The following is a 10,317-nucleotide window of genomic DNA, read 5'->3' on the forward strand; positions in this document are numbered from 1 at the left end:
CCTGTGAAGATTATATTGAAGTTGAAGTGATCCGGGCGCCCATTTCCCCGTTGTCACTCGGCCCAGAGAAAACCCCTCCGATGCCTACACGGTGGCATGCGCCTGGAGGCCGTTTTGGGAGCTGGAAGTAGGGCAGGGAAGGCAGATGCCAGCGCTGGCCTCCGAGTGGCCATGGCCCCCAGGGTGGAGTTGGGCATTGACATCGGGTGCACCCAAACACTCCCCACTCTGGAATCCTCCCATACAGGTACCAACCCCACCCAGATATCTTCAACACCGCCTTCTCCCAGACCTCTCAAGCCTCTGGGGTGGGCGGGCCCGGAGGGGAGGCTCCAGTTCCTCCTGGACTAGCAAAGAGGAAGTGCCCTTCAGCTTCCTGTTTGAACAGTTTTCGTTGTCACTTTGCTGTGAAAGACAGAACTGCAGGCTCCTGTCGTAGTTGTGCAAGGTGTCACACTGTTCTTCTTGGGGGGGGGGGGGCGGTCATGCCTGCAGTAGCCCTCCTTTTTGGGAGACAGCTACAAGAGCCTTAACCAGAGTGGAGTTGGGAAGGCGGCCAGGGCTGGCCCCCCAGGGTGCAGTTGCACTTAACCAGGTCCAGAAAGTTTGCTCGTGGGCAAGGTCCACTTTGAAAACAGATGTGTATCTTGCCCAGGTTCTATATACAAGCCAGTAGATTAAGAAAACGGTCGTCCAGGCCCATCATGGCCGTGGTGTGCAGGCCACCTGGTGCCACACGGCACAGGTGGGCAGCAGCTCTGTCAGAGACGCTTCTCAGAGGAGCATGGCCTTCTCAGGCTATGCTTAGACCTTTACAGACCCTTCTGGTCATTTCCTCGGAAAGAATTCCTAGCAGTGCAATTTTTTAGTTGAATATTTTACGGATGTAATGATAGATAAGCATGCAATTCCAAGGACAACAGAGAAGGGGCCCTTGGGTGTTGGTTTCCCCCGGGGTAACTAACGTTCTGCAGTAGAAGGTCACCAGCAGGACGTCGACACTGATAAAACCCACCCATCGTGTTTCCAGTGTTTAACACACACATTTGTCTCTGTGTGTTAAATCCAGTGCAATTTTATCCACGTTGGTTTCTGCATCCACAGGCAAGATACTGAAGAACCCCAAAGATGACTGCTCATGTTGCCCTTTTTTTTTTAAAGATTTTTTTGAGAGGGGAAGGGAGGGAGAAAGAGAGGTAAAGATACATCAATGTGTGGTTGCCTCTCGTGCACTCCTCTACTGGGGACCTGGCCTGTGACCTAGGCGTGTGCCCTGACTGGGAATAGAACCAGTGACCCTTCAGTTTGCAGGCTGGTGCTCAAGCCACTGAGCCACGCCAGCCAGGGCTCATGTTGCCCGTTTTTTAACCACACCTGCTTCTCTATTGTCCCCGCCAGTCACTAATCCCTGGCAACTACTAAGCTGTCCTCAGCCCCTAAAATGTTGTCATTTTGGTGCTCCGTGAGTAGAATTACGTAGTAAGTAACCTTTGGGAGTAGCTACTTCACCCAGCGTGACTTCCTGAAGATCCCTCCAGGTTGTCTCACGGGCCAGTAGCGTGATCCTCCGTATTGTGAACAGCATTCCACGACGGTGTGGGCGGGCCAGTCTGTTTACACCCACCTGTCGAAGAGTGCGGGCTGATTCCAGCCTCGGTCTGCCACTAATAAAGACACTATGAATGCTTGTGTTCAGGCTGTGGTGGGAACAGAAGTGTTTATTTCCCTGGGATAAGTAGCCAGAGCACAACTGCTGGGTGATACAGTACTTGTGTGCTTAGTTTTTGAAGAAGCTGCCGAGCTGGTGTCCAGAGCAGTGGCACCATTTCCCCTCCGCACTCGCAGTGCGTGAGTGATCAAGGTTCTCCACATTTTCACCAGCAGTTGTTGCGGTCACAGCTTTTTATTTTCATCATTGTAATAGGTGTGATAGTTTATGGTGCTTCTACTTGGCACTTCCCTAGGGCTCATGATGTCAAGCCTGTTTGCACACAACTGATTGGACAAGGCCCACCCACATTATGGAGGGCAATCTGCTCCACTCACAGTTCACTGCTTTCATTGTGAGTCCCATCAAAAATGCCCTCACTGACACATCCAGAATAGTGTTTGACCCGTATCTGGGCACTGTGACCCAGCCAAGCTGACGTGTAAAGTTGACCATCACACCCTTCTTACTACCTTTTTGATGTCTGTAGGGTTTGAAGTTTCAGACTTCCTGTTCATACCTTCTGTTTAATTCTTTAAAAAAATTTATGTATAGCCCTGGGTGGCGTAGCTCAGTGGATTGAGCGTAGGCCTGCAAACCAGACGATCGCGGTTCGATTCCCAGTCAGGGCACATGCCTGGGTTGCAGGCCGGTTCCTTGCAGGCTAACTACCAGCAGGGGACTCGCAAAAGGCAACCATACATTGATGTTTCTCTCCCTCTTTCCTTCCCCTCTAAAAATAAATAAATAAATAAATAAATCTAAAAAAAATTTATGTATATAATTGGTTATGCTATTACAGTTGCTCCAATTTTTTTCCCTTTGTCCTCCTCCTGGTACCCCCTTTCCATCTAGCAGTCCCCCGCAGTTCACGTCCATGGGTTGTGCATAGAAATTCTTTGGCTTCTCCATTTCCTACACTGTTCTTCCCCTCCCCCTGCCTTTCTTGTACCTACCAACTATGCTTCTTCATCTCAGCACCTTCTCCCCGTTCTCCCCCTCCCCCTCCCAGCTGATAGCCCTCCAAATGATCTCCGTATCTCTGATTCTGTTCCTCTTCTGGTAGTTTGCTTAATTTGTTTTTTTAGATTCACTCGACAGTTGTGAATTTCTTGTCATTTTAATGTTCATAGTTTTGATCTTTTTCTTGAATAAATCCCTTTAACATTTCATGTAATAACGGCTTGGCGATGATCAACTCCTTTAGCTTTACTTTGTCTGGGAAGCACTTTAGCCGCCTTTTCTTTCTAAGTAACAGCTTTGCTGGGTAGAGTCATCTAGCTTGTAGGTCCTTGCTTTTCATCACCATGAACACTTCTCGCCAGCCCCTTCTTGCCTGCAAGGTTTCTTTTGAGAAATCAGCTGATGGTCTTATCAGAACTCCTTTGTAGGTAAACTGTCTGCTTTCCTCTTGCTGCTTTTAAGATCCTTTATCTTTAACCCTGGGCATTTTAATTATGATGTGTCTTGGTGGGGTCCTCTTTGGGTCGAATTTGTTTGGGAATCTGTCCAAATCCTGGACTTGTATGTCTATTTCCCATGCCAAATTATGGAAGTTTTCTTTCAAATTTTTCAAATACGTTTTCAGTTTCTTGCTCTTCCGCTTCTTCTGGCAGCCCTGTGATTCAGATGTAGGTGCGCCTGGAGATTCCCAGAAGGTCCTTGTACTATGCTCTTTCTTTGTATTCTTTTTTCTGCTTGCTGTTCAGGTTGAATGCTTATTTCTTCCGTATGTTCTGAGTCATTGATTTGAATCTTGGCATCATCCTCTCCATTGTTGAGTCCCTGTAGGTTTTTCTTTATTTCACTTAATGTAAGCTTCATTTCTGCCTGGGTCTAATTTTAACATTATTTATTTATTTATTTATCTTTAGAAGGGAAGGAAGGAGAGAGAGAGAAATATCAGTGTATGGTTGCTTCTCGTGTATCCCCTGCTGGGAACTGGCCCACAACCAGGCGTGTACCCTGACGGGGAATCGAACTGCGATCTTTTGGGTCACAGGCCCGTGCTCAATCCACTGAGCTACACCAGGCACGGCTGCCTGGGTCTTTTTTATGCTGTTGCTGTGCTCAGTGAGTTCTTTGAGCGTCCTGCTAACCAGTGTTTTGAGCTCTACGCCTGTTAGGTTGGTCATCTCCATTTCATTTAGTTCTTTTTCAGGGGTTCTGTTCTTTCGTTGGCCATCGTTCTGTATCTCCTCATTTTAGCAGCCTCCCTGTGTTTGTTTCCGTGTAGTGGGTGGAGCCGCTTTGACTCCCTGTCTTAGTAGCCTGGCCAGTTGTAGAAAAGGCACCCGTAAAGTGGGGCGGAGCCTCAGGGAATCACCAGGGTGGGGCAACCCGCTTTTGGCACTGTGGCTCTGTGTGTGGGGGCAGGGCTTGGGGAAGCCTCTCCCTGGCTTCTGGAGGTTTGCCTGGCACTCAGCCTGTTTCCGGTCGCTTCACTTTCTCACCGTTGTGATGGGCGGCCTTCCAGCTGTTGCCCTTGTGCTGAATCCCAGTGGAGGTCGGTTCGAGAACATTCTAATTCCATGAGGACCCTTTAAATGGAGTCTCATGAAAATCCAGCAGTTTTTGCTGCTGCCCCAACCCCCACTGGTTTTTACAGCCAGAAGTTATGGGGATGTATCTCCCTGGTGCTGGAACCCTGGGTTGCGTGGGCTGGGCTGGGGCTGGGACCACTTGCTGCCCAGGTGTCCCTGCTGATGTTTATCCACCGCTTGTGACTGTGAGGCCATCTGTTCTTCCTCTGTGACCTCTCCCGGCCTCTCCGCCTGCCCCTGCAACTCTGCCCCTCCTGCCCGTCTGGACGAATGTGGCTCCTCTGAATCCTTGGTCCTCGGACTCCCGTAGAGCTCGGTTTTCTGATGGCTCCGGGTGTTACTTGTTCTGAGATCTAGTTGCAGTTCTTTCTGTGGCTGTATGAGGAGGCAAAGTGTGTCTGTCTGCTTGTGCCTCCATCTTAACGGGAAGTCCTCATTCTTTATGTCCTCATTTTTTCTTGTCAGTCTTGCCTGAGGTTTGTCGATTTTGTTGTCTTTTCCAAGAACCAGCCCTTTGTCTCATGGATTTTCTCTTGTTTATGTTATGTGCTTTCTTTGGGCTTATTTTGCTCTTTCTCCCCCTGTAGGTTCTTAAAGTGGGAGCTTAGTTTGATTCCATTGTGATCAGAGAACGTACTCTATGATTTAAACTCTTTTAATTTTTTTGAGGCTTGTTTCCTGAGCCGGGATATGGCCTACCTTGGTTAATGTTCTGTGGGTGCTTGAGAAGAATGTGTATTCTGCTGCGGCTGTGTGGAGTCTTCCTTGAATGTTTAGGTCTCGTTGGAGGAGGGCGGTGCTGAGACCTTCTGTGTCTCCATTGACTGTCTGTCCGGCAGTTCTGTCCCCTGCTAAAGAGGGAAGTCCCCACCTGGCACCTTACTTTTGCCTGTCTATCATCTCAGCTCTATCAGTTTTTGCTTGGTGGGTTTAAAACTCTGTTGTGGGATGCACACACGTTCAGCATCACTGTGTCTCTCAGAAGGATTGGTCCTTTTACTGTCATGTAACTAACGTTCCTCTTTGTTTCCAGTAGTTTTCTTGGTTCTGAGTCTACTGTACCTGACTTTAATATATAATTAATGTTATAATATGTAATATGTAATGTAACAAATATTATGTTATTTAATAAATAATACACTGTGGCCATTCCTACCATTTTCACTGAGTTTGCATTTATTATTCTTTTACTTTTCACCTACCTATGTCATTATGTATGCAGTGGGTTTCCTGTAGACACCGTGTAGTTGGGTTATGTTTTTTTCTGAATTCACTCTTGACAGTCTGTGTGTTTTAATGTGTCTTTAGACTATTACATTAAGTTTTTTAATGTATTTGGGTGTGAGTCTGCCATTTTATTACTTGGTTTCTTTTTATTCCCTCTCCTTCTCATTCATTTCTTTGTGTTTTTGCATTCCGGTAGGATATTTGAACATTGTTTGTAGTTCTGTTTTGATTCTTTAATTCCACATTTTGTGTAGTTTTCTCAGTGGCTCTCCGGGCACTGCAGTGCGCACACACGAAGTCTGTGGAAATAGTTTCAGCACTTTGAGACACTGCAGAAACCTACTTCCACTGAGCCCCTCGCCATCCCCATTTAACGAGCACAAATATCTAAAGTATTTTGTACTTGTGCATGTTAGTGTCATGTCACATAGTTACGAGTCTTGTTTTAATCCTCATCCAAGGGTATACTTACTGATTTTAGGAAGAGAGAGAGAAAAAAGACATCAACATGAGAGAAACATCGATGGGCCGCCCCGGACGTGCCCTGCCTGGGGACCGAGCCCACAGTCTCTTGGTGCACAGGACCTGCCGGGGCAGGTAGTTGCCAGTTTTGTTGCAAAAGTCCAATATGATTTAAGGAACTCGTGGTAAAAAATGTAATCTGTTACAGTTACTCTGTTTTACACATTCCAGTGTCTGTCTTTCCTTTCTGAGGTTCTAAGCCTTCTTCTATCATTTGTTTTCTATTTGGAGAACTTCCTTTCGTTATTCCTTATGGGTGATTCTGACAAATTATTTTAGTTTTCTTTGAGAATGTTTCTATTTCCCCTCATTCTGGAAGCACATTTTCACTACATAGAAAATTCACAGTTGATAGTGCTTTCCTTATAGCGCTTGGAAAATGTGCCACCTCTGCTTGGCCTCTCGAGTTGATGAAAAATCCACCGTTATTACAGTTGTTCTTTCTTTACAGGCGATGAGTTGCTTCTCTCTGTCCATTTTCAAGATGTTTTCATTGTTATTAGGTGTCAGGAGTTTAGTTATCATGTGCATGTCATGGATTTCTCTGGGTTTGTCTTGTTTGGGGTTTGCTTAGCCTCTCGAATGTGCAGGTTTATGTCTTTTGCCAGATTTGGAAAGTTTCTGCCGTTAGTTCTTCAGATATTTTTCCCGCCTCATATCCTGTTCCTCTCTCTCTGGGATCGAAATATACAAATGATCATGTTCTTTTTTGTAGTCTCACCGTTCCCTGGAGCTTTGTTATTTTATGTTTTTCAGTCTGTTTTTTCTCTGTCTTTCTGATTGAAATTCTGTCGTTCTGTCTTCTGGTCCATGGGGTCTTTCTGCTGTTATATCGAGCGAGCCGTGGAGCCTGCGCGAGTGAGTTTTCCTTTTTAACTGTCACCCGAGGGCATTCTTTTCACTGATTTTTAGAGAAAGAGGAAGGGCGCAAGAGAGATCAGTGTGAGAAAGCAGCTTCGGCTGGTTGCCTCCCTTCAGTGGCTGCGGGCACCGGACTGGGGCTTGACCCGTAACCTTCCGGTCGTGGGACGATGCTCCAACCGACCGAGCCACACCGGGGAGGGCTGAGTGGGTTTTAAATTTTTTATTTTGATGTATTTTTCAGTTCCACAATTTCTGTTGGTTTTATTTAATAACTTGTTTGTTTGCTCAGATTTTCTGTGCTGTAATTTGTCTCCAGATAACCTGTGGTTACTTGTGGAAGTTTTTGGGGTGGCTGCTTTACAGTCCCCGTCAGATTGTTCCAACACGCGATTCGTCTCGGTGTTGGCGCCTGTCGACTGTTTTTCCTCCTCCAGGGTATGAATTTCCTGGCGTGACAGTAACTTTAAAAACTGTAATCGACGTAGTTTGGAGAGTGTGTTAAGAGATCTGAACCCAGGCCCTGGCTGGTGTAGCTCAGTGGATTGAGTGTGGGCCTGTGAACCAGAGGATTGCGGTTCGATTCCCAGTCACGGCACATGCCTGGGTTGCAGGCCAGTTCCCAGCAGGGGACGCATGACAGGCAACCATACATTGATATTCTCTCCCTCTCTCCTTCCCCTCCCCTCTAAAGATAAATAAATAAATAAATTTTAAGAAAAGAGATCCGAACCCCATTTAAAGCTTCCGTCTGAGCAGGCAGTCATCCTGGCTAGGGGCAGCTCGTCCTGGCCTACTTTTGTGGGTTGCGGCTGCAAAGAGAATTCAGTTTCAGGGCCTTTTCACTTCTGTTCTGGTCTGTTCATCTGTTACCACTGGGGCTTCCACGTGGTTCTCCTGGTGCCCTAGGTGGTTGTCTGGGCTGCCTGGTGGTCTCTGGGGAAGGACGGACGGATGCACGGGATGGAGAATGCTTCCTGAGACCTGGTGCCAGCAAGGCTCCTACCCAGTCTCTGCCAGTTCCCCTGTGGGGGGCAGCTGGCTCTCCACAGCTGCGGGTTTGAGGGTGTGCGGGGAGACACTGGGCCTGGGCTGCCTTGCACTGCGGGGTAGGGGAAGGGCACTCCAGGCTGCTGCGCTGGTTTTCCTCAGTCCTGGGTCTGGCCAGCTGCCTTCCTACCTCACCCTCAGAGACCTACCCTTGGCTGATGTGTTGTTTTTAAATGTGTATTTATTGGGTTGGCCAAAAAGTTCGTTTGATTTTTTCCTGTAAAATAAAAGTTGCTTTTTTCATTTTCACCAATAACTTTATTGATTTGGATATTTCTAGTATGTCGGCTCTCTCCTGCATGGTGTAACGTTGATTGTTCTCAATTAACGTCTTGATTTTATCGCTGTCAACTTCGCCTGGTCCACCCGACTGTGGACCATCGTCCAGCAAGAAATCTCCAGCAGGAAACCTCACAAACCACTTCGGACACATTCGATCAGTCACAGCACCTTCTCCACACACTGCACAAAATTTTTTTTTGCTTTTCAGTTGCGTTTTTACCTTTCTTGAAATAATAAAGCATAATATGACAAAATTGTTGTGTATTTTCCCACCTTCGATATTAAAATGGCTGCAACGATACTGATAAATTTTTCCTAAATGCACCTTGATGTGACAGCTGTCACAATATAATCCAAGAAAATTGTTTCAAATGAAGTTAAAAACAACCAAGTGCTACTAGAGCCATTTTAAGGAGGGAAAAAAGGGACTTCCATCAAGATGGAGGCGTAGGTGGAAACACTGTGCCTTCTCCCACAACCAAGTTTGAATACAACAAAGGGGACCTGTGTCTTCTTTGGAGAACAAAGATGCAGCCAAAGAACAGAAAATTGAATTATACGGAAGTCCCACAACACGAACCCTTCAACTGGGACCGGTAAGAGGGGCGGAGCCAGCAGCAGAGCAGGGTCGGGCAGGAAGGATCCCCCGACCCAGGCAGCCGGGGTAGCAGCACGGACCCAGTGAGGGTGCGGGGCAGGCTGACCGCGGTCACACATTCGCGTGCAGATAAACCAGCAGAGGAGTGAGCAGTGAGACAGACCGTGCAGGCCCCAGCGAACCCAATGAGTGCGCAAGGCGGCGGGCTGATCACGGTCGCACATTCGCGCGTGGTGGGACAGACCGTGGGCCCCAGCGGTGGGACGCGGCAGAGGGGACCGCCATTGTTTTCCTTTGACCCCGCCCCCACATACAGTGTCACAACCCAGCGACTGAGTTGCCCCGCCCTGGTGAACATCTAGGGCTCCGCTCCTCATACGTAACAGGCACAAACAGTCCAAAATATGGCTCAAGAAGAACTCAAAGCCCCAGAGCCGATGACTCTAAGCGAAAAATAGCGAACCTCTCAGATGCACAATTCAAAATACTTGTGATCAGGATGCTCACAGAACTGATTGATTTTAGCCACAAATTAGAGGAACATATGAAGGCTAAACTAATTGAAATGAAGGGAAATGCACAGGAAACCAAGAGTGATGGAAAGGAAACTGGGACTCAAATCAAGGGGGTGGACCAGAAGGAAGAAAGAAACAACCAAACAGGAAAAAGTGAAGTTACAAGGATTCAAAAAAATGAGGAGAGGCTTAGGAACCTCCAGGACATCTTTAAACGTTCCAACATCCGAATTATAGGAGTACCAGAAGGGGAAGAGAAAGAGCAACAAGTGGAGAACTTATTTGAACAAATAATAAAGGAGAACTTCCCAAATCTGGCAAAGGCAATAGACTTCCAGGAAGTCCGGGAAGCTCAGAGAGTCCCAAAGAAGTTGGACCCAAGAAGGAACACACCAAGGCACATCATAATTACATTAGCCAAGATTAAAATGAAGGAGAGAATTCTAGAAGCAGCAAGAGATAAGGGGACAGTCACCTACAAGGAGCTCCCAACAGACTGTCAGCTGATTTCTCCAAAGAGACCTTACAGGCAAGAAGGGGCTGGAAAGAAGTATTCCAAGTCATGAAATCCAAAGACCCACATCCAAGATTGCTTTATCCGGCAAAGTTTTCATTTAGAATGGAAGGGCAGATAAAGTGCTTCTCAGATAAGGTCAAGTTCAAGGAGTTCATCATCACCAAGCCCTTATTATAGGAAATGCTAAAGGGACTTATATAAGAAAAAGAAGATGAAAAATATGAACAGTGAAAGGACAGCAAACTCACAGTTATTAACAACCACACCTAAAACAAAAGCAAACTAAGAAGATAGCTAGATCAGGAGTGGAACCATAGAAATGAAGAACACATGGAGGGTTAGCAACGGGAGTGGGAAGAGGAGAAGGGGGGAGAAGGTACAGAAAATAGCATAGACAGTAGGTAGAAAATAGATAGGGGGGAGGGCAAGAACAGTGGGGGAAATATAGAATCTAAAGAACTTGAGACACGTGGTTATAAACTAAGGGGGGAGAA

The sequence above is a fragment of the Sturnira hondurensis genome, unplaced genomic scaffold (genome assembly GCF_014824575.4).
Source record: "Sturnira hondurensis isolate 20B ecotype Veracruz unplaced genomic scaffold, ASM1482457v3 Scaffold0000780, whole genome shotgun sequence".
NCBI lineage: Eukaryota > Metazoa > Chordata > Mammalia > Chiroptera > Phyllostomidae > Sturnira > Sturnira hondurensis.